This window comes from Mustela lutreola, chromosome 6 (assembly GCF_030435805.1).
Source record: "Mustela lutreola isolate mMusLut2 chromosome 6, mMusLut2.pri, whole genome shotgun sequence".
NCBI lineage: Eukaryota > Metazoa > Chordata > Mammalia > Carnivora > Mustelidae > Mustela > Mustela lutreola.
In genome coordinates, this window is record NC_081295.1 from 104,573,949 (window position 1) to 104,601,532 (window position 27,584).

General features: G+C 34.6%; 1 long non-coding RNA gene across 1 annotated transcript in view; it reads left to right on the forward strand.

Annotated features, from left to right (window-relative positions):
* The first annotated feature begins 96 nt into the window (after nucleotides 1-96).
* The window catches only part of LOC131834142 (uncharacterized), a 114,019-nt gene continuing 86,531 nt past the window's right edge, over nucleotides 97-27,584 (forward strand). Inside the window, exon 1 of the long non-coding RNA XR_009354768.1 lies at nucleotides 97-154. This is a non-coding gene — a long non-coding RNA (uncharacterized LOC131834142). The remainder of the gene's footprint in view (nucleotides 155-27,584) is intronic.

The window sequence follows — 27,584 nt, forward strand, 5'->3', positions numbered from 1 at the left end:
TGTGGAATTGGGCCCACACTACTCCATTATGACCTCATCTTAACTTATTACATCTGTAATGATCCTGTTAAAGAAAGTTTGTAACATTGTGAAGGAGTTAGGATTTCAGCATATGAATTTTGAGGGGGACACAGTTCAACAATCTTCTGTTCAGGTAAAAGTGTGAGTATGTATCTTATTTCCAGATGAACTTATTCCAGCATGGTAATGGCAGCTGGCAATGATTAGTGCAGAAACACCTCTTCTCTGGTGAGGAATGGAAGTCACTACAAATATATCAAACCTTGAGCTGTTTCTTCATGCTGTCAAGAAGCAGACATCATTGTGTGTCTAATATTATTATTTAATAATTCATCATTCGGTTTTCCATCCAGAAGTGGTCAACTTCAGAGTCTGAACTGGCTGAGAGGACACTTGCTACTGGCTAAGTGTAACCTATAATTACTTAAAAACTTGGGGTTTTTTTCTAGATATAAAATGTTAGCATTTATTATTAAAGATAATATACAAGCCTTTAGAATCTCATCTGATTGTATTGTAGAAGAATGTTTTAGTTATTAGGAGCATCCATTAGATTTAGAAAATTAGAAACACTGATTTTCTTATGTAGCCTATAATCACCAAAATGGGCTCAACCATTGTCTGGAAGACCAAGTTTATTTGGTTCATGATTTGACTTTCCTGCTCATTATTAGTAATGAGAAATTTTGTAATTTTACTGCTTTACCTCTGGATTGGTTGTAGTGCAGTAATATTGATCTAAGATAAAATCACAAAAATTTTAACATGAGATAAAACACATTCTTTTCAAGTATACATTTAACAATTGTTGGCTCACAAGTAGTCTCAGTAGATTTCAAAAAATATGTATCATACAGATCATCATCTGTTATCCTAAAACAATCTGATTAGAAATTAGCAATGAAAGGAAAATGGCATAAAACAGTACATGTGTTTAAAAACTAAAAAACATATATATTCTCAAGTAACTCCTAGATTAAAAAGCTTTTTAGAATGGAGCAGTAATAAAAGTAGATATCAAAGCTTGTAAGAATTTATGATTTTTTCTCTGAATACCAGTGAATCTCTGAATACCAGTGAATCTCTGAATAGTAAGTAAGTTTGTTAAATAATATTTTATAGGTTTCATGTTGACTGTTTTCTACTTCTTAACATTTTGGAAGAGGTGTTATTTATCTAGGCTGTACTTTTCAATAGACAAGAAGTTGGATTGTCTTTTTTAGTCTTTGTTCATTTGAATCATGACTGAATCCACTTCTCAGATTTATACTTGGAGGTGAATTTGAGAAAAAAACATACTCATTCTTCCATTTAAGGGCAAGCTGATTAATCTTTCCTGTGCTTTGTGGAGATTCTTTCCAGATGTTTAAGTTGTCTGTGAGTTCTAACTTTTAGATGGTGGTAGGTTTTCATCTTTTCCTCTGTGTTTATAAGTACTTTAGTGAAGAATTAGCAGAGGCAGCATTAGGGTATGTTAACAGATGCCATTTTAATTAAAAAAATCCTGGTTGTTCCAATGTTTTTGAAGAGATGAAGTTATGAGCAAGGTAAATTAGGAATTTACCTGTGCTATACTTTGATCAGATTCAGACAGAATTCAGGCAGATGTCAAGTTAGTTGATAATCACTGCTTTAGTTGCCTCTGTGCTGGCTTTGTAATTTGCTCATAGAAGGAACTCTCCTTATTCTTTGTGTGCCTGAGTGACATGTACTTCAACAGTATAATTTGCTTCTTCACTTTACTTGAAACAAATATCCTTTATTTGCTTCCATTCCTAGATTTGCAGATTTCTTAACAGGTTTATTCACTAGGAGTTCCAGTAGGCTCTAAGACAACTTCAAATAACATTTTAAATAAAAGGTGAGAGTTTAACCCAGGGGCTTTCATTTTAAAAATGAATATAGATACAGATTAATAAACTCTCTCACAGACTTTTGAATCAGAGTGTTGGGATTGGGATTTTGGCATCCATAGTTTTAAAAAGTAGTTTTAGTCCATGCCCAGGTTGAAAAAAATCACTAATTTGTTATGTACAGATTAACTAATATGGTGGGTAGATTCCAGCTTACATCTGGCTTGATTTCTCAAACATGTATCATTGTAGTATAATTAAAGTTAGGGGTTGGACAGGACTTGGAACAAGTCTCATTCTGCCTCTTTGCATCTTGGACAAGTCAGTTAGTCTCTCTGAGCTTCCATTTTCTCATTTGGAAAATGGGGATGATGTCATTTATGACAAAGGATTTGTTTAATGGGTTACAATCTTGTTGTTCAAGAGTCTTGGATGGATCCTTAATGCTAAAGATAATAGGTGACAAGATCGCAAATATTCTAAAGAGAATGACTTGCTAAGTAGTGACCAAAGCCACAAAGACACAAGGGCCACATATAAAAAGAAAATCTGCAGGGTAGATTGATCAGAATAAAAGATTTATTTGAAGGGGTTTGTTACCTTCAAAGGCATGATCCTGACTTCCTGTTTCATTATATCTCATATAAGTTCCCTCTGATGCGGTGGCCTTATATTCTGACAGGCGGTTTTAAATGGTTCTCTCTTACCTCCTGCATGTTAGTCCTGGTTATTAGGAGGCTGTTTGTAAAATAGAAGCTTGTCTCCACTGTAATCTACCAACAGGGATGGAAGTGTGAAGAACAGATTGAAAGACCACAGTAAGGAGGGAAAAAAGACTATTTTTCGGTTGTACGCTACTGAATAAGCTTATTTAACACTTGTTATATCTATTTAACTCCTATGACTCACTCTACTGATCTGACTACATCTATTATAATATCTCATTTGAGTACCCTTCTGTCCTATCAGCCAAAGTCTAGCATTTTCTTCTTAAGGCTTCCAGAGAACCCTGAGATCTTTTTTAGTTGAGGATACGGGAGGACTCTGTCTTCTACGCATTGAATGGAGAGAGATTTGGAGTCTGGCATCCCTTGTTGTCTTTGTTTCTCAAGGTTGGTGTGCTGCTGCCTGGCACCAAGATTATAGATGTTTTTTAAACTTTGGGCTCTGTGCTTAGTTATTATTTTCCAGAGCCCTGACTTCTCCTAATGTGTGCAAGTGGCCTAGTATAATGTCTGATACATGATAGTAACTAGTAACTTCTTGAGCCACATTTATTGGACTATGATGCACATAGAGCAGGTAATTATATCTGTTGATAGCATGGGACATGTAACTGAAGGGTTTAGAGTTTGTCCTACAGTGGGGGCTCTCAATCTTCTCATCTGGTTGATGCAGTTGGCATTGCACACTGATACAAGTTCTCTGGGACTAGTTAAATAGACTTGGCTATTTGTTCACAGACTTCTGATGTTGGAGTTACCAAGGCCCCATGCTCCATCTCAGTCTTACTTACTTACTTATATATATATATATATATTTAGCTCGCTTGCTTGCTTCCTTCCTTCCTTTCTTTTCACTATGCACTCTTCTTGGGTCATCTTATGTGTTTTTATAGTTTTCAGTACCATTTCTAGGTAAATAACTCAAATTCTTATTATCCAGCTCAGTTCATAGTTCCATGCTCCTGATGCTCATATTACACTGCCTGCATTTTTCATATTTTATGCAAGTATCTTACATATAATGTGCTCAAGACTGAACCCCTGAGTGCAGTCTCTCAAGCATGTTCAACTTCCATGTAGTAATTGGTACTATCTCCCTTCCCAGGTTTCACAAAAGAAAATACCCTTATAAAAAGCAACAAACAAACCAACCATCATCCCTGCCTATAATGCTCATCTTATTTCCTTCCTTGGCTACCTCCATCCATTTTTCACATAGCAATTGGAGTGGTCTCTACAAAAGAAAAAAAGATGAACTATTCTGGCTTCAAACTTGTTAATGATTTCCAGTGGTACATAAAAATAAAACCAAGTAGCTTGACAGTGGCCTTAAGGCCATGCATGATTTGATCTCTGAGTATTGATTCAAATTCTCTCTTCATTCTTTCCCCTTGTGCATTTTCTTCAACTATTCTGTCCACCATGCAGACTCTAAGATACTAGGCTTATTTCCACCTCAAAGCCTTTGCACTTGATTTACTTTCTGTCTGCGTCACTCTTCCCTAATACTGGAGCCCCTGCCTCCCCATTTCCTGCATAGTTCACCAGTCTAACAGCGATGTTTAAATGTCACTTCTTCATGGAGGCCTTCTCTTGTACCATCCTATTATTCCCTCTTATCATATCTCCTCCTTTCTTTTTAGAAGTTATTGCCCTTTTAAAATTATGTGTATTTGCTTTTTTAGTGCTGATGTCCCCTATTAGATAAGTGACTTCCATATTGATGTGACCTTATCTGTTTTGTTCACTGTTGAAGCAGAATGTGAACCAGCACTTGGCATAACCTGCTAAGCAGAGGAGTCAGCGAAAAGACTGTGCATGGAGGCAGGAGCAGGAGATGCAGTTTTTTTCTTTGCTTGTGAGAGTGAAGGGAATGAAGCCGAAGATGTTAGTGTGCTTCTATGGTTTCTGGATACATCTTTCTCTCCTTTCAACTTGTTGCTAACTTTCTTTTTTTCTATGAAAAGGAATCTCTACAATTTGCTGTTTCTCTTTCCGATAGTTCTATCCATCGCCACTGCTGTCATTTCTGTTTGCCTTTCTATTCATCCTCTTCTTTCAACTTGGATAAGATGTTCTTGCTGAGCCACAGAAATAGAAAGTATAATGAAAACTGTGTAGTATTGTTTTATGCTGATGAAATGGGAAAGAGGTAAAGGTAAAGTAATTAAAGCCCAGAGTGGTGATTCTTAAACTTTAATATCTAAATCCTACAGAGACTGTTAACAAATGTCTAGTCCTAGACTCTTTCTTTAAGGTATTGATTCAGTAAATTGAGGTCAGGGTCCCGGAATTTGAATTTGTGACAGGGTCACCTGGAATGGTATAGTATGGTGAGATTTGTGGGAGATGAGAACAGAAATCATTCCAGAGATGAAATTTGCATCAGTTTTATTTTCTTCAGTGAGAAAAGTGCTTCTGTGTCACAGTGAAGTTGGGAATTTACAATCCTGCTGGTTTCATGGAGCACTGTCTCCTTGAAGAGGGTAGGTGGAGGACATTTTGTAGCCACACAAAGGGAGAAGCACTGACTATTCTGGGAGAAAGGAGTTTCTAGACCTAGAATGAAGCACTGCTCATCTGAGAAACTAGGGAAAATGAGGCTTTGGAACTCTGAGGTGGAAGATGTCAGAGGGTGTCTGGATCCAGGACTTTGGGAATGGGCTTGGACCCCCAGATATGTCTGGGAAGTAAACTGAAAGGCTAACACTGGTAGTAAAGCACCTTGTGCTTTAGTCTGGTAAGGTGAGAGGGCTCAGTTTCTGAGATGACACTGGGTATGCGCCGGTGAGCTCTGCATCAGCACCAACACTGACTCCAGAGCAGGGGACACAATTTTGCCATTTTGTGCTTGGCTCAGTCTTCAGGAACAGCTTTATGGTATGGCAGGATCTCACCTCCACAGAGCTTATGTTTTTCATTGCAGTTGCTATTGCTGCTGGCCCATACCAATTAGAGGACAAAACTGAACAAACTGTAACAGCAGGGGCTTGGGCAGTACCCTTAAAGATGCTTCACTGTGAGGATGGCCAACATCTTAGCACCTGCAATTGCCCCATGAGCTGAAGACTATGCTGATTCCATGCTTCAGACAGGGTTTGCTTCAGCTCCTTCCTAACACAACATTCAGTCATGAAGGAACTGGATTAAACTTGGGGGGCTTGACTCCAACCCTCTTACCAATACATTTATATGCAATAAGGAACCCCTGGGCTATAATATAGAATGATGGGAGCCATGAAGGGGACACACTAGGCTTCTGAACCTCCTGCTCTTATTAGGTGGGTACCCTCTGAAAATGTGTAGGTTGCATTTTATGCTATGTTGGGGCACCCAAGTTATAGGCAGGCAAGCTCAGCAGTTACATACTTACTATGACTATAATACTGTCTGGTAAACTATGAAATTCTATCTACAAAGTACTGTGTATTTCAGAAGTATCTGATGTATCATTGTTCATGTATGGAGGCATGGAATATAACATTGAAGGAAACTGAAAATGACACAGAACAGCTTTGGCCCAATAAGAAGATTCTCTTTATTATACTGTTTCCATTACATCTCTTAGTCGAATACTTCCAGTAATAGGTAATTGAGAACCTTTTGGGATAGTTCACTAATTTGCTTTTAATTTTATTAGAATTTGTTAATATGCTTTAGTATCTGATAATTTACACTTCCCTTGATTATTTTTGTGTTCAAATTAGTCTTGGCTGTTTTCTTCTGGGTCATTTGATCTCTCAGCTAAGCTTCAAAATCATTTGGTGAAGTTCTGAGTTTCTACATTAATTTAGGGAGATTTGAAATCTTTGTAATGTATTTTTCATTCAAGAACATGGTTATGTGTATCCATTTGTTTAAGTCTTATCTACCTCTCCCAATAAAGTCTCGTGGATTTCTTTATATAAATTCTGTGAATTTCTTGTTAGTTTTATATATGATTCTGTTAGTGGGATCTTTTTCTATCTTGTTTTTAAATTATTTCCTAAGACTATATGAAAGCTATTGGAATTCAAGTATTTGTATTAAATAATTTATTTTGTGAGTTCTAATAATTTTCCAGTTCATTTTCATATGCTATCTGGATAGAACACCAAAATATTTAAAACTAGTGATCACTTTGTCTTTTTTCAAAAAGTGAAGAGTTTCCAGCTTTGTTGTATTGGTTGGAACTTCTGAAACAGTTAAAATAAGGAGTTATCTTTCTAATAAACATACCACCTACTTCTACTTTGTATGTTGTTGCATTGGTTAAAAATATTCTCAGACCACATGGCATCAAGTTTTATCGTCCTTGTTTTGAGGTAAATTAATTTGAGATTCTTTTCAGCTGTCTTACTGAGGCTTCTACCTATTTTATCTCTCCTTACAAATTGTTGCGAATTACTTGAATTATTATTATTGTCATTCTTACTGCTACTCACAAAACAGTAAGATGACAGCAGATTAACTTTGGAAAAGAGAACAAACCAACTATAATTCTATTAATCATATATTAACAATTAGAGTTGGAGGGATATTTCTTTCTGTTTTTTATTGAATTTGTATTTGTTTTATTTTTATATATTGTTGAAATTCAGATGTTCTTTAATGTTTAGTGTTGATTTAATTTTTATCATTGCAAAAAATTCCTTACAAATACAAAACCTTTTGTGTTATCCAAAGGTATATAATTTGGAAAATTAAAACTCATTTAGGTACACAGAAAAGGATAATATATTACAGTGATATTACATTTTTATCTAAAAATTGAGGGATGATTATAGATAGTAACATCTACCTCAGGCTTGATAAAATCACATTGCTTGGGATTAATATTATAAAAGTACTTTAAGGTTTCTTGAATTTATTTTAAAAATGTTTTTCATAAACTTTATATTTTCATAAAATGATCATAGATCATAATTTACAGTAGAAAAATGAATGCATCTATTCTTAAGTTTATGTGAAATGCCTATACAGATTGACATTTTGATTGTTACTTTAAAAATTTTCTGTTTAGGGGCACCTGGGTGGCCCAGATAGTTAAGCGTCTGCCTTCAGCTCAGGTCATGATCTTCAGGTCCTGGAATCAAGCCCATGTCAGGCTCCCAGCTGAGCAGGGAGTCTGCTTCTCCTTCTCCCTCTGCCTCTCCACCTGCTTGTGCTCTGTCTCTGTCTTTCTTTCTTTCAAATGAATAAATGAAATCTTAAAAAAAAAAAAAAAAACCCTTTGTATTTGTATGTCATTGTTTTAGGTCACAGGTTATATGTTGGTTGAAGTGTTTATTTGTAAATTTACACATTATAGGATAATACAGTATGTACAGTAATGATGTTTCAAGCACAGTTGAATGAAGAAATCCACTTTAAAACTCAAGAGACGGGGAGAGACTGGGATTTTTCTTCCTTTCATGACAGACGCATTCATCCTGTCTGACATTCCCCCAGTTCCTGAAATGTCTCCAGGCTAGCAGTACAGCATATACAGACTTCAACCTTGAATGGGAGAACACAGATTATATCAGTTTTGATGTAATGGTATGAGTTCACGAATAAGGAAGATAAGGGATGTTTTTATGGTACTGAAAGATCATTATCTGTTTATTTTAACCACATGTACCTATTTCCAGATATTTTTCTGTGATGGATATTCAGTTCCCACTTATAATTTTTCCTTACTCTTCCTTTTCATTTGTATTGTCTATAAAGTTTAGATAAATCTGTCAAGGTGGGGCTGACTTTATGTTTTATGTTGGGTCTGATGTATGCTTGCGTTTGTGATCATTGTGATTACTATTATTGCCACCATATAATTTTAGTAGTAGATATTCCTTGCTCTGTAAAACTAATTATTTTTATACCACTTCTGCCTAGGAAGTTGGATTATAACCCTCAGAACACACTTGAATAGTACAATTGCATGCCTATCCTGAAAATAAATAGTGTCTATATAGGGAAGAAATGGTCGTAGTACACAGAAAGCATGAATTTTAAGGGTGTTCAGCTGTTCCTGGAAAGCAAGGATGCTTTCTCTTTCTCCTCATGTCTGGTTGATAGCCTAAAGAAATTTTTTTTTTTTATAATAAAGGCTTCATTTATGTTAGTTTAAGGTAATAATTTATATAAAAATCATTTCCTGTGCCATCATATGACTGTGATAAATTTATATTCTTTTAAAATAATATTTTTTGATTACCCCTGTGGATTATGAGCCAAAGGTATTGTACTATGCCCTGCAAACATCCCCCAAAATGTACTGGCATCCAAATTCTTGAGAAACTCTGTAATAGTGGTTTCAAACACACTAGGCACTATCTTATATATAATGCGATAATTCTGTACCAGAGGGAAAGGACTCTAAAATAGTAATATAAGGTTTAATATAAGGTAAATTCTCACTAAATATTTTTTATAATATAGTCTTCATCTTTAGATTTGAGGAGCTGCTTTTCTTTTTTTCTTTTTTAAAATTTTATTTTATTTATTCATTTGAGAGAGAGAGAACACAAGCAGAGGGTGGGGTAGAGGGAGAGGAAGAAGTGGACTCCCTGCTGAGCAGGGAGCCTGATATGGGGATCAATCCTGGTACCCTAAGATCATGACCTGAGCCAAAAGCAGACACTTAACTGACTGAGCTATCCAGGCACCCTGATGAGCTCCTTTTTATTAAAGAGAGAAATCACTTTAATGCTTAAAAATACCTGTAATTTGTTGATTTCTTACTTTGTGCTCAGTAATTTACATAAAATTTTTTACTTTTTTCTCTTATATCAGCTAATGCATACTTACTATAATCATCAAAATTTTTGTGGAAGTATAATGAAGATCACAAAATCACCAATAACTTCATCATTCAAAGATAGTCATGATAAATATTTTGTCTGGATATTTAAATTGCTTTTTCAATGTATTTTCTATACATATATTGATAATTTTAATGAAATTAGTATTCTGTAAATGTAACTGTATTCTGTTTTTCACTGAATCAGTTAGTCATTTGCTTATTAATTTACTGAGTATTTACTAAAAATCATCATGGGTTTAGGTATTCTTCTACTACATATTTAATAGCTGCATGGTATTCCATTTTCTGGAAGCATGTGAAACAATCAAGTACAGTTGGTCATTTTTGGTGATTACACTTTGGACCACAATAAATATTGCTGGGTGATTTTCTGAAATTGGAATTTCTGTTGAAGTGTGCACATAATTTTAAAAGTAATAGCATATGTTGGCCTAAAAGCTCTCTAGGAAAGTTGTGTTACCTTGTATTACATGAAATAGGTATGAAAGTGTCCATTTCCCACTACTCTAGTCAACATTGCCAATTAAAAAAAAATTGCCTCTGTGTGTGTGTGTGTGGATATATAAAAGCATGGCTGATCATTTCTGTTTTTTCATGTTTAGTGCATTAATTTAAATTTTCTTTTAGTGATTTAATTGATCATATTTTGTGCCTATTTTTTTTAATTGAGTTATTCTTCACACTACTGTGAGAAATTTCCTATTACATTAAGAATGATAGCCCTATAGCTATCTTATACCAGGCTTAATTTTTTTCCATTTATATGCTTTTGGCTTTTGATATTTATGTGTACAAGTTAATTTTTGCAAGCAAAATCTATTATTTTTAATTATGTTTTCTGCCTTTGTATTTATGCTTAAAAAGTTTTTCTTATCATGAAACGAGAATAACAACTAATATTTTCTTCTAGTACTTTTTAATTTCATTGTTGTACATTTTTTTTTAATATACTGGAAATTGATTTTGGTGTATGTAGTAAAATTTTTTTTGAGTCCATGGCATTACTGAAGAATACATTTCTGTTAACTTCATGAATGCTAACAGGATTAAGTATAGACCTCTGGGTTCAACTTTTTTCACCCAAAGTTTTGTAGACATTGCTCCATTGTGTCTCACTCTTTAATGAAGATGGCTTGATTCTCCTTTTTTTGAGACTTTGTATATGAAATCTAGTTTTTTTTCCTCATTTGGTATATATGAATCATTATTTATTCTTAAAAGTGAAAAATTTACCAAGGTGTGTTCAGAAGATGGCCTTTATTCATTGTTTTTGCTTTAATTATGATGAGTTCTTTTAAATATGTAGATTATGTGTTTTCTGTAAGTTTAGGGAAGTTTTCTTGTATTACAACTTTTTGTATTATTTTGCTTCCATTTGTTCTTTTCCCATCTGTAGTAATTCTATTTATATGTACTGATGAGTCACTTTCCTATATATCTACTATTTTCTCTTACGATTTTTTTTTTATCTCTTCATTATTCTTTCTGCACTGTAGGTAAAATTCTAAAGCTTTTTCCAATTAGATTCTGCATTCTGATCTTTAGTGCTTCTAAGACATTTACTTTAAATTCAATGACTGTGATTTTTGTGTTCTTAAAATCTTTATCTCATCCAGCTCTTCTGCCTTTCAGAAAAGTAGCCTTTCAGTTTAGACTGTTTTTCCCCCTGATCAGTTAATCTTTAGCTTCCTCTCTTTTTGAAGTCATTTACATTTTTAAAAAATTGAGGTCATACATAAAAAAATGTATGACATACACATACTTTGGTTTTCTGTGACATGCTCATCTTTTTATTGTATACTACCAAACATTTTTATTTGTTCCACCATTTCCCCCCTTGTCTTTTAAAAGGAGAGGTATATCCAGGGCCAGCATATACTCCAAATGTCAAAAATAATACAATGTGTGTGGCATTGATATCTCACTTTTATACCAAGGAAAAGATGCACTTAATCTGAGACGTAGAGAATATAGAGAAATTGAGGTTTGTCCTTTTTTTTTTTTTTTTAAAGATTTTATTTATTTGAAAGAGAGAGAGAGAGAGCAAGAGCAGAGGGGTGAGGAAGAAGCAGGCTCCCCGCTGAGCAGGGACCCTGACACAGGGCTCCATCCCAGGAGGTGATGACCTAAGCCGAAGGCAGATGCTTAACCAACTGAGCCACCCACGTGCCTTTGAGGTTTGTCTTTCCTTCATTGACTATCCATTTTGGCATGTTCTGGAATGAAATTAATACCTTCATATTTTCTAAAGGCTAATGGTTCAGAGTGTACAGATCCCAACTCTGAATGGAGGATAACATTATACAGTATTATAGTAAGTGCATGAATGTGGTGTAAACTTAGTACCACCATGGCATGTATTTTAGAAAGGGATACACTTGCATATGTGAGACCTAACTCCTAAGTTTTAATGAGATTACCTAATACTTTTAGTGGCTTACTACTATTTGTCTTCCAATGTAATTATTATATTGAGATATATATATGTAATTATATTGTTATATAACATAAATATGTTCTCCCACTCCCACTGTTGTTTCCTCGGCTTTTCATCTTCTCCTATCTTGAAGTATATGTTCTGATTTGGGTGTTTTACTTTGTATTGTAGGAGTCAGGTACTCTCTGCCTAGGAGGTTTTAAGGTTTTTTCCTTCATTTTTGAAAATTTGAATCGTTCATAAAAAAATTGATAACTGTACTAGGATGTGGTTAAATCTATGTCAAACATTTACGGGATTTGCTGAGCTCTTTTAATTAGGAGACTCTGGTTTTTCTTCAATTCAAAGAAATTCCATTTTTTCTTCTTCTGAAACCACTTATCCTTTGTGATCTGCACTGAAGACCCTTAACTTCTCTCTGAAGGTATTTGTTTTTAGATATTTGTCCTTCTGGGAGCCTAATTAGTGGCCCAAGAGATTAAGAAAAGGGGAATTTCATCTTTTTCTTAAATTCATGTACTGAATTCTTAACTTGAAAATCATGGTGGTTATGTCTTTTGTCATGTTGAATTTCAGTCTTCTTATGTCTTGTTCTTTTTTCCTCTGGCAGTGCTATTTCACAAAGTGGCACATGTCTGTTTGGTCTCTCTCTGGCTGCTGGTATGTGTTATGGGCAATGGGTGGGTAGTGGGGAGGAAGGCAGCAGCTGCTTTGCTAGGGTTTGCAGTTAGTAGTTGCACTGGCCTCAAGAAGGGAGGGAAGCAGGAACTTCCAGCTTCCTAGAATTTTACACAGTCCTAGCGTTGGACATTAGTATTGTAGATTTTATTGTAGGAATCACAGACCACTTCTTAATCAGAATAATTCTGTATTTTTTTACCTAACAAGAACAACCAAGTAAATCTGTTAATGTTTTCCTTCTCTTTACTAGGATTGTTTTGCAGTATTTTGTCACCTAAAATTTATTTGAAATAATGTTAGAGCCTAATGACTTTATAAACACTGACAGGTACTATTTTTGGTAGTGCAACTTTATAGCATAATTTCATATTACCTGCTGTTGATCAAATATTGATTTGTTTAAACTAATGGAGCATGAAGAAAAATACATATTTTACTTAATATTTTTATCATCTTATTTCCATATTTTGCTCTCTGTGCTCTATGGCTGAGTGTCAGAAGAATAACTATTCCCTGAAAAAAAGGAAACAGGCTTATTCCAGAGGCATTTTCATGGCACCTTAATAAACTAGCTAGGAAAGGCACCTAAGAGAGCAGTAAATCAGCACCCTCGGTTCTGTCTTCTTTCATTACACATTATTTCCAGAGGATGATAAGGCCATATTTTTACCTAAAATAGGCCTTCCATATGAATGTTTGAAGAAATATGTATGTTTTTCTTGTTGGAAACTTTAGGAACAGGTTTCAACTTCTTACACCTAAAAATATTTTCTTATGCATATTTTGACTACTTGGGAGATGAGTACATACAACTGGCCAACATAGGTCTCTTTTTCTCTCCTTATTCTTTCTCTTCCTCCTACTAGTTTATATGTGTTTAATATCAATTCAGTTTATATACATTGAGTAACTTCATATCTCATAAACATCGTGGGTTTTGGGGATACTGAAATAAATATAGCATTGTCTTATCATGCATTTGTAAACACACAGCATATAATTCTGATTAAAATATTTGGTATACTTATCAGGACACATTGTTTTTAGACTGAAAATAACAGATAAAACTGTAATTTTCATGGAGTTATAGAAGTAACATGATTTTATATTTGGACCTTGTGTAGGTAAAGTATGTAAAACTCTATGGGGAAATAGGAATTCTTTTGTCATTTTATCATTTTGTCTTGACACAGCCACAAAAGTCAGTTGTCTCTTTCCATAGCAAGTTAGAAAATATTGTAAGTGTTGAAAGGATCATTCACCATGATGCTAGGATGGTTCAATATTTGCAAATCAATCAATATGGTACACCCATTAACAAAGGAAAGATAAAATCATACGATCATCTCTGTAGATGGAGAAAAAGCATTTGACAGAATTTAACACCTGTTCAAGACAAAAAAAATCTCAACAAAGTAGGTTTAGAGGGAACCTGTTTCAATGTTATAAGGCCCTGTAAGAAAAACCCATAGCTAATATCATAATGGTTAAAAATTGAGACTTTCCTGGAAGATCAGAGATAAGACAAGGATGTCCACTCTTACCACTTTTATTCAACATAGTACTAGACGTCCTAGTCACAGAAATTAGACAAGAAAAAGAAATAATAGGAATCTACATTGGCAAGACAGAAATTAAACTGTCACTACTTGCAGATGGCATGATACTATACATAGAAACCCTTAAAGACTGCACCATCAAAACTATTAGAAATAATTGATGAATGCAGTAAACTTAGCAGGATATAAAATTAATACTCAGAAATTGGTAGTGTTTCTATACAGTAATAGCAAAATGCAGAAAACAATTCCATCTGTGTTCAGACCAAACAGAATAAAATATCTAGGAATAAACTTCACCAAAGGGGTGAAAGACCTGTGCTCTGAAAACTGTAAAACACTGATGAAAGGAATTGAAGGTGACTCAAACAAATGGAAAGATATTTTATGCTCATGAATTGGAAGAATTAATATTGTTAAGATGTCCATACTACTACAAAGCAATCTCTTTCAAAACAATAGCAGCATTTTTCACAGATTTAGAACACATAGTACTATGATGTATAGGGAACCACAGAAGATCCCAAATTGCCAAAGCAGTCTTAAGAAGGAAGAACAAAGCTGGAGGTATCATGGTTTTTGATTTCAAGATATATTACAAAGCTTGTAGTAATCAAAATAGTATGGTAATGGTACAAAAATAGACACATAGGTCAATGGAGAAGAATAGTGATCCCAGAAACAAACAAACATTTATGTGGTCAATTAATCTATGGGAGAGGAGGCAGAATATATAGTTGGGAAAAGACAGTTTCTTTAACAAATGGTGTTGGGAAACCTGGATAGCTATATGCAAAAGAATGAAACTGGACCACTTTCTTATACCATACACAAAAATAAAATGGATCAAAGACCATGAAATTATGAAACTCCTACTACATAGGCAGTAACTTCTTTAACATTGGATGTAGCAGCAGTTTCTAGATATGTCTACTGAGGTAAGGGAAACAAAAGCGAAAGTAAACCATTGGGGCTATATAAAAATAAGAAACTTTTGCACCGTGAAGGAAACCATCAACAAAACAAAAAGGAATGTTACTGAATGGGAGAAGATATTTGCAAATGATATATTTAGTAAGGAGTTTTATGTATATATAAAATACATAATGTATGTATAGTATATATTATATAAATATCTTTAAAATAAATAAATAATTACAACTCAATCCCAGACAAAATAATCTAAAATGGGCAGAAGACATGAACAGACATTTCTCCAAAGAAGACATACAGATGACCGACAGACACATGAAAAGCTGCTCATCATCACTAATCATCAGGAGAATCAAATCAAAACCACAGTACTTTATCATCTTACACCTGTCAGAGTGGCTAAGTCAAAAAGACAAGAAATAGTAAATGTATTGGTGAGGGTGTGTATTTAAAGGAACCCCCCTATGCATGACTGGTAAGAATGTAGATTGGTATTGCTACTATGGAAAACAGTGTGGAGGGTCCTCAAAATATTAAAAATAGAACTGTCATTAATTCATAATTCAATAATTCCATTACTCGGTATTTACCCAGTGAAAATGCTAGCTCAAAAAAATGTATGCCATCTTTACATTAATGTTGCAGCAATATTTATAAGCCAAGTCTGGCCTTTTGAGGGCTTATATCTAACGAAAGATATCTGGTCATAACACCCCAAATTCTTCATTCTAATAGGAAAAACTCATAACAGGAGAGGTAGGAAGTGGTCTTGAGCCATTTGCATAGACAGAACAACATAGATCTTTGTGTGTGTGTGTGTGTGTTTGGAGGAAGATGTCTCAGATTAAGGACTGTTATAATATGAGGTATCTTGTATGGATGCTTCCTGTAATCCCATGTGTAGCTGTAGCATGAAGATGGGAAGTGGGAATGTCATTTTCCACTACTATCAGTTATCAGCCAAGGAGCCCAGAATACATGAAGCCTTGAATCCTGTGGCAGGTAACTGGTTTCTAATTGTGGTTGAGGCCAATCATTTAACAGTGTGCTTGTTCAGCCCATTGGAGGGAAAGATAACTGATAAGACTGGAAATGGATTTGCAAAATATTTTACTTTCAGTATTTATCTTAGACATTTATTTTAAATTTAATTAGTATGATTTTTCCAGGCTTTGTATAACTGCATAATCACAGCCAAAATCATTTTAGATTTGTAAAAAAGATTTCAAGTTTGTTAAATGGGAAAAAAGAATGTAATATAATTTGTTAGAGTAATATAATATATTTTGTTAGAGTAATATATTTTGTTAGAGTTCTTTAAAAGAAACCTCACAAACTATTCATAATAAAATATTTTCCAGAGTTTGGGTGTTAAGCTATTCATTTGAAATATTTCTTCATAAATAAATTGCATTTTAGCTTAAAGAATAAGATGATTTTTTTTTCATTTTAAGGCCAAATAACTGGACTATGTGTGATTTAAGCTAGTTATATATTGTTCATTTTATCTAAAAATCAACAGGGATTAAAATATTTGAATAAAAAAAATATTTGAATCAAAAAACACAGGTTTTTCTGTATTAGTTTGATGAGTGGCAGCCAAGTACTCATTTCTATTTACCTTTCCTGCTCTTTATATACTCCCTTGGTTCTTTGTGTAACAGACTGTCATACCTCCCTATTACAGATCTAGAGAGTTGTTAGTCTCTGAACAAGAACATTCAGAAAAGATAGCAGGCATTCTCTTTCTCAAATTTTAAAATAAAGAGCCCAAATATTTCCAGAGTGAATTTTAAGGTTTATGACTCTGAAAATTGCAAGTTAAGAAGCACATTAGCAATTATTTCTGAATTGCACCAAAAATTATGGACCAGTTCAAAACAGATTGTTGACGTTCTAATGTCACCACTGGTGCAACAAAAATCCTTTGCAATAGAGATTTTTATTTATGACTATATCCATGCCCTGTATCTCTTTTCTGCAACATCATTGCTTTTCTCCTTTTTAACAATTTCATTAAAAATAATTCCCTAGGATATAATTTGGCCTGATACTTAGAACCGGTTAACAAAAGTGGAACATTTTATTTTCTACTTCTGATCTTTGCCCAAAGCAGTTTAGTAGCAAGTTCAGTATCTGGGTCTCACCATTACAAAAAAAAAAAATAAAATAAAAAGTTTAATTATTATTTATCCTTGAAGATACTTAATTATCAGTAGAAAAGACTTGATGCTATTTAGCGATCTTCAGATCAAAGGAGTATAAACACACATCATTTTAACAACATGCAAGTATAAAAAGCTAAGAAATTATCTTTAGTGTGAGGTTAGTCTCTCCACTCTCCATGATTTTGCTCAAATTGCATGGATAACCTAGATACTGAAGCTGAGATATACATCCCTTTGAGGAAAAGGAAATTATTTCCTTTGCCTATTGTTTTGTTTTCTGCATAAAAGGAGTTGCACATATTTTGTAGATGAAAGGTTTTATTTATCCAAGGGTTCCTTTGAACGCAAACTATTTTTTTCTGAAGTTATTCAGAAGGTTGTGTATGGGGAAAAAAAAACCCAAGTCACACAGTAGCTGGAAAAGTAATCATTGTCAGTAGCACTTAGTTAGAGGACAGTAAAACGAACAAGACATAGACCTTAAAATGGAAATAAAGTGCTTGCTTTGATGAATAGTTATCAGTGGCTTAAGTGGGTATTTCGTCATGTGCTGTGATGGGCTATAGATTATCATGTTTGTGTGTTTTCTTATTTATTTGAGTCTTCACACAAATGAAAAACTTTTGAGTAAGTGTCTTTTAAAGGGAAATTCAAGTTGGACTTTGAACACTGTCATCAATTGTTTAGCCCATAAATATGTGAAAATACAGGTATTATAAATAATAGTTTGCTCTTGTTTTTGATCTCCCATTTTCTTTCATCTGTTAGCCCTTTGGAGCTGGAACACCCCTGTGATTGCTTCTGCCCCAGCCTCTCACAATCATTCTGCTCTGCCTACTTCTGTTAGTGATTATATTAGCCCAACAGCATTTAACTACAGTTTTCACGGTCGATTATTAATGAAAGTTTCATTTTGTCTGTAGTATTACTTTGCCAACAAAACTGCTGTGAAGTTAATTACCTGGCAGTTTTTTAAAGGATAAAATTGAAAGAAATGGCTTTTGCTGCTAAATTGTCATGCAGACCTACTTTTGTCATTACAGGATAACAACAGATCCCTTTGATAACTAAGCCAGGTAGGTCAGCTGCTCTCTCTTGTTCAAATGGTTGATGAAATATTCACAAAACTGAAATCTAGCAGGGTCTGGAACCTATGGTTTTGCAATTTCGATGACATTTGATTATGTCCTTTGTAGATTGTTCATGTTCTTTGAACTTGGTTGAAAAAAAATGTTTATATTTCAACCTGCTGAGCTGCTCACATTTAAAAGAGAATAAGTGGCTTCTTCAAATCAACACACCTGGGGCAGCGGAGACTTGCCTCACAAACAATGGCTGAGAGAGACACCTGGCTGCGGGAGCATCAAGTAGCTGCATTGTTAAGCCTGCTGAATTGTGGAGAATGCGCGTTCAGCAAATCACAGTTCCTAAAAAGTTAATGTACGTATAGGCTAAAGACTCCTATCTGCCTTGACTCATTTAAAAAATTACCCTCCACAAAAATATTGGGGCAGTAGTTTTAAGATTTTTTTTAACGTGTTTATTTTAATCACCTAGCGCTCATCACAAATGTACTCCTTAATCCCCACCACCTTTTTCACCCTTTCCCAACCCACCTCCCTGGATAACCATCTGTTTGTTCTCTATAGTTGAGTGTGTTTTTTGGTTTGTCTTTCTCTCCTTTTCCCTTTGCTCATTTGACTTGTTTCTTAAATTCCACATATGAGTGAAATCATATGGTACTTGTCTTTCTCTGACTAACTTATTTTTCTTAGCATGATACTCTCTAGCTCCATCCATGCTGTTGCAGATGGCAAGATTTCATTATTTTTTACAGCTGAATAATGTTTCATCTTTTATCTATTCATATATGGATAGATAAATGTATATATATATATATATATATATGGATAGATATAGATATGTAACATACCACATGTTCTATATCTATGCATCAATCTACAGACATGGGCTGCTTCCATACATTGGCTATTTTAAATAATGCTGCTGTAAACATAGGGGTGCATATTTCCCTTTGAATTAATGTTCTTGTATTCTTTGGGTAAATACTAGGTAGTGTGATTGCTGGATCATAGGGTAGTTCTATTTTTAACTTTTTGAGGAACCTCCATACTGTTTTCCAGAGTGGATACATCAGTTTTCATTCCTACCACCAGTGCACAAGGGTTCCTTTTTCTCCACATCCCTGCCAATGCTTTTGTTTCCTCTGTTGTTGATTTTAGTCATTCTGACAGGTGTGAGGTTGTATCTCATTGTAGTTTTCATTTTCCTGATGTTAAGTGATAATGAACATTTTTTCATGTGTCTGTTGGTCATCAGTATATCTTCTTTGGAGAAATGTCTGTTCATATCAGATCATTTTTAAATTGGATTAATTGGGTTTTGGATATTGAGTTTTATAAGTTCTTTATGTATTTTGGATAATAACCCTTTATCACATATGTCATTTGCAGATATCTTCTCCCATCCTGTAGGTTGTCTTTTAGTTATGTTGGTTGTTTCCTTCACTGTACAGAAGCCTTTTATTTTCATGTAGTTCCAATGGTTTATTTTTGCTTTTGTTTCTCATGTCTCAGGGGACCTATCTAAAAAAATTCTGCTACAGCCAATGTCAGAGAAATTACTGCCTATGCTTTCTTGTAGGATTTTTTTATGATTTCAGGTCTCATATTTAGGTTTTATACCACTTTGCATTATTTTTGTGTATAGTATAAGAAATGGTCCAGTTTCTTTCTTTTACATGTAGCTGTCCAGTTTTCCCAACATCATTTGTTGAAGAGACTTTTTCCCATTGGATATTCTTTCCTGCTTTGTTGGAGATTAATTAATCATATAGTTGTGGGTTTATTTCTGGATATTCTATTTCGTTTTATTCAACTGTTTATCTATTTTTGTGTCATACTGTTTTGATTATTACAGCCTTGTAATACTTGTAATATAACTTAAAATGTGGAAATTGGGATGCTATGCTTTTCTTCTTAAAGATTGCTTTGGCCATTCTGGGTCTTTTGTGTTTCCATACAAATTTTAGAGTTCTTTGTTCTAATTCTGTGAAAAGTGCTATTGGTATTTTGATAGGGACTGGATTAAATATGTAGATTGCTTTGAGTAGCATAGACATTTTTAAAAAAGATTTTGTTTGTCAGAGAGAGAGAGATAGGGAGAGAGCATAAGCAGGGGGAGCAGCACACAGAGGGAGAAGCAGACTCCCCACTAGCAAGGGGCCTGATGTAGGACTCAATCCCAGAACCCTAGGATCATGACCTGAGCTGAAGGCAGATGCTTAACCTACTGAGCCAAACAGGTGTCCCTAGTATAGATGTTTTGACACTTTTTGTTCTTCCAATCTATGAGCATGCAGTATCTTTCCATTTCTTTGTGTTGTCTTCAGTTTCTTTGTGATGTCTTCTTATATCAGTGTTTCATAGTTTTCAGAGTCTAGGTATTTCACTTCTTTGGGTAGGTTATCTTACTATTTCTGGTGCAATTGTAAATGGGGTTTTCTTAATTTCTCTTTCTGTTACTTCATTATTGGTGTATAGAAATGCAACAGGTTTCTAAACATTGATTTTGTATCCTCTGTCTTTACTGAATTTATTCATCAGTTCTAGCCGATTTTTAGTGGAGTCTTTTGGGTTTTTTTATATATAGTATCATATCATCTGCAAACAGTGTAAGTTTTACTTCTTTCCTCCCAATTTGGATGGCTTTTTCTTTTTGTTATCTGATTGCTGTGGCTAGGACTTTTAGGACTGTGTTGAATTAAAGCATCCTTGTCTTACTCCTGACCTTAGGGGAAAGACTCTTGGTTTTTCCCCATTGAAGATGATTTTAGTTGTGGGTTTTTCACATATGGCTTTATATTATGTTGAGGTATGTTCCCTCTAAACCCACTTTGTAAAGGTTTTTTTCTTTTTTTTAAATCATGATGGATGTTGTATTTTGTCAGATGCTTTTTCTGCATCTATTGAAATGATCATATGCTACTTATCCTTTCTCTTATTAGTTTTAAGATTTTTAATTAGGAATTTTCTGTGCGCTGTTAGGGCAAGTGAGGTATGATCTCCATCACATTGGCCAGAGTCAGCAAATAAAATTACATGATCCTCAGTTAAATTTGAATTTCAGAAAACAAGTATTTGCCATGTACTCTGTATTGTATCTGGAAACCATACATTTGAGTTTGATTTTTTTTATCTTACATAGAAATTATATTTATTTTCTTGTCACAAATAGTAAGAACCCAAGAACATGGCAAAAATGATATTCAAATTGATATGATAATGTTATTTTGCCAAAATTTCATGTGATTTAGTTTGGGAAAGTTTTGAGATGTATCTTTCTACTCTTTTTTTTTTTTTTAATTTTATTGACATATAATGTATTCTTTGCTTCAGGGGTACAAGTCTATGAATCATTAGTCTTACACAATTCACAGGACTCACTATAGCACATACCCTCCCCAATGTTCATAGCCCAGCTACCTAATCCCTCCACCACCACTCCCTAGAAACCCTCAGTTTGTTTCCTGAGATTAAGAGTCTCTAATAATTTGTCTCCCTCCCCCGTCCCATCTTGTTTCATTTTTTTCCCTTCTTTCCCCCATGACCCCCCACACTGCATCTCAAATTCCTCCTATCAGAGAGATCATATGATAATTGTCTCTCGCCAATTGACTTATTTTGCTTAGCACAATACCCTCTAGTTCCATCCACATCACTGCAAATGGAAAAAATTTCTTTTTTGATGGCTGCATAGTATTCCATTGTAGATATATACCACATCTTCTTTATTCACTCATATTTTGATGGGCATCTAGGTTCTTTCCATAGTTTAGCTATTTTGGACATTGCTGCTGTAAACATTTGGTCTCATGTGCTCCTTTGGATCACTACATTTGTATTTTTATGGTAAATACCCAGTAGTGCAATTGTTGGGTTGTAGGGTAGTGTCTATTAAAAATTCTTAATAAATACTTTGCTTAATAAAGCCCTTTGACTCCAGCTCAGTGTTCTACAAAGAACTTCATTATTTCTTGAGTGTGAACTTCCTGGCAAGTTGTTTCTGCCTCTTGGCAGCTCCCGGTTTCTGTAGATGCTTTTTTGCGTAGATTTACCCAGACAGTTATCTGGTCTGAAGTAGGTGATCAGGAATATGGAAAACAGAAATCCTTCCTTTGTATGGTAGTATAGAGCTACAGAAATGACCAAGAAACATTAAATAGTACAAAGCATCCATGTTAAATTGTGAAGACCATAAGATTCTGAATGAGGACTTCTGAGTGGATTTGCAGTAGGAGATGGAGAAATGGGGAGGTAAAAGGAAAAGAATAGTCACAAATTAGCATATGTACCCCATTATATTAGAGAAGGTTTTTCTAATTAAACACTATTGACATTTTGGGCCAGGTAATTCTTTGTTGTAGGGGGCTTTCCTGTGCATTGCTGTATGTTTAGGAACATCCCTGGCCTCTACATGCTAACAGAATCCTCCAAGTTTGACACAATTGTGCCCAGATATGGTCAGATGTTCTTTGTGGGGCAAAATTTCTCCATGTCCACAACCATTGTACTAGAAGAAATGTTTACATAGACTTCACTAAGATGAAATCACATAGAATCATTATATTTAAAGCATCATTTAGGTTTTATTGGAATGTTCTACATATAAAGGACTATACTTTTTACATGACCAATAAATGTTTTCATACAAGGAGAAAAAAACAAATATACTGACAGTTTTGAAAAATATCATCTGCTCACTGAACAATTCAAATGGGTACATCTGTTTGCATTTAGTTACCACAAAACTTATGGAAGGGTTATGTAACAGCAATTTGTCTCTCACTCCCAGTCTGTTATTTTACCTTCGTCAGGTTCTATACATAACCTCTACACTCATCCCTGTTTTTCAGGCTTATAGAGTTCAAGACTTCATTAAATCAGTGTGTAGATGTGTTTGTGTGTATGGGTTTGTACATAAATATGGTGATATTTCCACAAATTATTTTTAAAACAAGCTTCTTTATAGCAAAGTGTGTTTAAAAATAGTAAAACAAATCTTCAAAAATTGTTCAGATGGTTGTATGCATCTCTAGCTGAATATAACAGGAAGCATCTTGACACAGCCTCTTTTCCTCTAGGGACCTCTCCGGTAACATGTAGTTTCTTTCCTGCTCTCCAGTAGCCCATTTTCTGAATCTGTTTCTACTTTAGTAGAGACTTTTTCCTTCAGGCTTTCTTGTGTCATACCTTCCTCCACACCCTACCTATAGAAGTAGATAACTGTCCTAGATGCTAGTTGCCCTCCTGACTTTGAATCAACTTCCCAAGCACATGCACATTACTTTTAATTCTCAAAAGAAAGGCCCCTTGGACACCCTGATTTCAGACATCATCAAGGATATATGAAAATGGAGGAGAGAAGGGTTCCTTGCAACCAAATGTTGCTGCTTCTTTTTGAGCACTTCTTTTTAGTTTAGTACAGAAGTCTGATTCTGAGATGAGAAGTGGCACAAATTTAATCTGCGTGGTTTCTTCATGAGACTTTCTCACAAGGAGGACAGTTAAAAGAACACCTTTTCCTCCTGTGATTCTTTCCACATGCAGCGAAGGATGATGACACAGAGGAGGGAAAGAGATGTCCAGTTTTCCCTGGTAGTTCTGACTTAGTGGGTTCCAATCGAAATCCCTGTGGTCATGTCTGGGGAGAGGGTGTAGCATGGTATAAGGATGGATGGCATGATTGGGAGAGGATGTTGGAGAAGTGGAGGCTCAGGGTTAAAGGAAAGTTTCAGGAAGTGAGTGCTGTCCATTGGAAGAATAAGGGTGAGGGCAGTGATGATGAAAGGACTAACACAGATGTCTTGCTGTTCATTAGGGAAAAACTGTTATCCTTTGGCCTTTTCTCAGGAGGCTGCATAGGGATTGCAATACTTTTAATTAACTTTTACTAGTTTAACATAAGTAGTTTTAAGTCTTAAGTAGTTTTTCCAAGTAGTTTTTCCAAGTGAATTATGAATAATTACTTGTGCCCATTTCTAGAAGTTATGTGTATTAGTGTGACCTTTACATTTTTCTCAGTTCTGCCCTGGTGTAGCCATCCAAAGGACAAGTGGAATATCTCTGTTACTTGTCCTAAACATTTTCTCTCTGTTTTTTTTTGGTTTAGGATTTTTAGGGCAATGTATGTTTTTAAATCACATTTAAAATTTCTTTAATGTTTAATACTTTCTTAACCATAGACGTTGTTACCTGTTATTTTTTTCTGATGCCTCAACCTGTATTGACTTCTACTTCTAATAATAAATTCCCTGATAAGTGGTCATTGAAATATTGTCATTTTATTTTTAGATACAACATTTTAGTCAGTTTTGATGCAAGCATGACCACAAGCTCCATTTCTTTCTGGTTCTGGAATTTGAACTTTACAAGTCGTGTTATTTTTTTTTTTTTTTTTTTCAGTTCCTTGAAACTCATCTTAAATACAATAGGCCAATAGTCTGCTTTTGTTTTATTATGAATATCTTGAATCTTACTTTTTTTTTTTTTTTGGTTTAAAAATAACCTTCTCTATTCTTCCCAGAAAAACGTCTAGCTACTTTCTGAGATAACTCTCTTTTGTAACTGTTTTCATTTGGAGGATAGAACATTAAATTTTGGGGGATGCCTGGGTGGCTCAGTGGGTTAAAGCCTCTGCCTTCAGCTCAGGTCATGATCCCAGGGTCCTGGGATAACTGGGATAACATCGGGCTCTCTGCTCAGCAGGGAGACTGCTTCCACCCTTCTCTCTGCCTGCCTCTCTGCCTACTTGTGATCTCTGTCTGTCAAATAAATAAAAAAATTTAAAAATAAAATAAAATAAATGAAAGCTCTTAAAAAAAAGAACATTAAATTTTTGTAGTAAATGCATATTTAAATACCTGAATGGACCCAATTAGTGAGAAGTGTTGCATTTTGAATTTATTGAAGTTGAGTCCATTAATCCAAATGAGAAAAAAATAACTGTCTTTAATTTTAGAATTATATGTAAACTCTACTGTTGAAAAAGACACACTGAAGCAAACCTTCCCTTATCCCTGATGAGTCTGAATATATATGTAAATACATTATACTGTATAAGAGAGGTAAGAGATTTTATTCAGTGTGTGTTATGCACATATATACACAAAACTACAATTTTTTGAGAAGTTTATATTTTAGGCTTTTTTTGTTTTTTCTGTACATGCATATATACATGTTTATAGTGCAACTCACTTTAATAATTTCATAGTTTGCCTTGTAGGAAAATATACCTTTCTGTTTCAAACAAATTACCTTGGTCTTTTAAAAAAGGATATAGGGAAAAATAATGAATTTTTTTTTTTTTGTATTTTATCCCCAAAGCTCATCCAAAAGCTTTAGGATTCTCACACAAAGTAGCAAGCATTTACTCAGAAAGTAAAACCAAAGAAAAGAGGATTTATATGAGACCAACTAACCAAGCAGGCAGTGAATTTCAAATTCAGAGAATAAAAAGGTTTATTAAAATGTGTCAGCTCATCACTTCTAGACTATGCTTTCGAAATAGCCAGCGGCCCCCCCTTAGGTGATTTCAGACAGTGGTTCATTTTCTTTTAATTAATAGGAATGAATAAATAGAGAAAGAAGTATTTCTGGCTAATATTTAATCCCCTTATGCTGACATGTAACATCATGTTATATAACTATACTTTTGTTTATGGTTCGAGTATTTGTTTTGTTACATTTAAGTTATAAAAATAATTTCAGTCCATAACCATTTAAAGCTGAGCTCAAATCACAGTAAACGTCTTACTGTTTGCTGAGCCAGTATCCTGGTAACCCGTGAGGACATCTGTTAGCTTACACTGATATGCCTAAGATATTTTGTTGTAGGTTAAAGCAGAAATAATTGTTTAAAATTTTAAAAACATTTTATTTATTTATTTGAGAGAGGGAGAGAGAGAGAGTGTGTGTGTGTGAACACAAGTTGGGGGGAGAGACAGAGGAAGAGGGAGGAGCATGCTCCCTACTGAGAAGGGAGCCCCATACAGGGCTCCATCCCAGGACCCTGGGATCAATGACCTGAGCCAAAAGCATATGCTTAACTGATTGAGCCACCCAGGCACCCTGAAAGAATTTTTTTTTTTTTTTAACTGCAGGAGCACCTTAGACTGAGGTGGGATAAATATCAGCCATGGAGGGAGCAGAATGGCTACAGCCCATTTGGAGTTTTGAGCCCTAATAGAGTGAGGTGCAAGAAAAAGCTGAAGGAGCTGCTTGGATGAGAAATGATACTTGTGAGAGGAGCTAGGCTTCTCCAAGGGCAATGATAGATTACTGCATAGAGGATGTGTGAGGGGCTTCTTTCCAACTTCAGCAATGGGTAGAGCTCTGAGTTATCAGAGACTTACTACTTTGGGAACACAAGAAGGGAGCACCTTGACTTGGGCACAGACATTCACAAGATACATGAAACCATGGCAGGGACGGGATTTTCATGCTGGAAGGCAGCCCTCGAGAAGGAAAAGTTGGGAGCAGATAATAGCAGATTTATTCTTTGCCTTACAGGGACTCCCAAAATTACCTGGGCAGGGGATTCTTCTAGGGATTGGAGTCCTTTCTTCATGAGTCAGTAGGAATATTGACCCAGCGAATTTTGAATGTCTCCTGTTACTGTACTAATGTTGACTGGAGACATTTGCATTGTCTTTATTTATGGTGTTTCAAAATTATTGGGAGTATCCTTTTTAATAAAAGGTGTAATTACAAACAAAAAAAAATCCACAACACCTGACTGATATTTTCTAATATAGATTTGTTTCTATAGTTTGGGTTCATTTTAAAACATCTGAATTGTCTTTGTGCATATTAATGAGTTTAATAATTAGATGAAGAATGAAGGAGGACATATAGTTCAGAAGCAATTAATCAACATTATTAAAACACATCCTATAAATTGTATCTATATTAAGAAAGATTGCATTCTCAGTGAGAATTTATGAATTACATATTATATTATCAGTTTATTTGATAGTAAAATTAGGATTATAATTCTATTTTTATTTATTCAGTGCTAGAACATAGCATTAAACTAAAGCACATTTTATTTGAATATGCTGTGCTGAAAAATGGACATGTATTAGCTAGACAATGACCGGTTTTCAACACACTCTTATGCTATCATGTTCTAGCTTAGAACTTCAAAAAACTTTGGGAATACTATTGCTGTACTATGCAATGTTGTGATTCAGTATTAATATATTTAATTTATTTAAGTTTCATGCTTCTGCTCTATTATGCAGTGAATAGGGCTGTGTAGCTGAGAAAAATTTCCATTCTTGTCCAAAAATATATATTGAAGAGCTGTTTATTTCATTTGCATTCTTTACTGAAGTAAC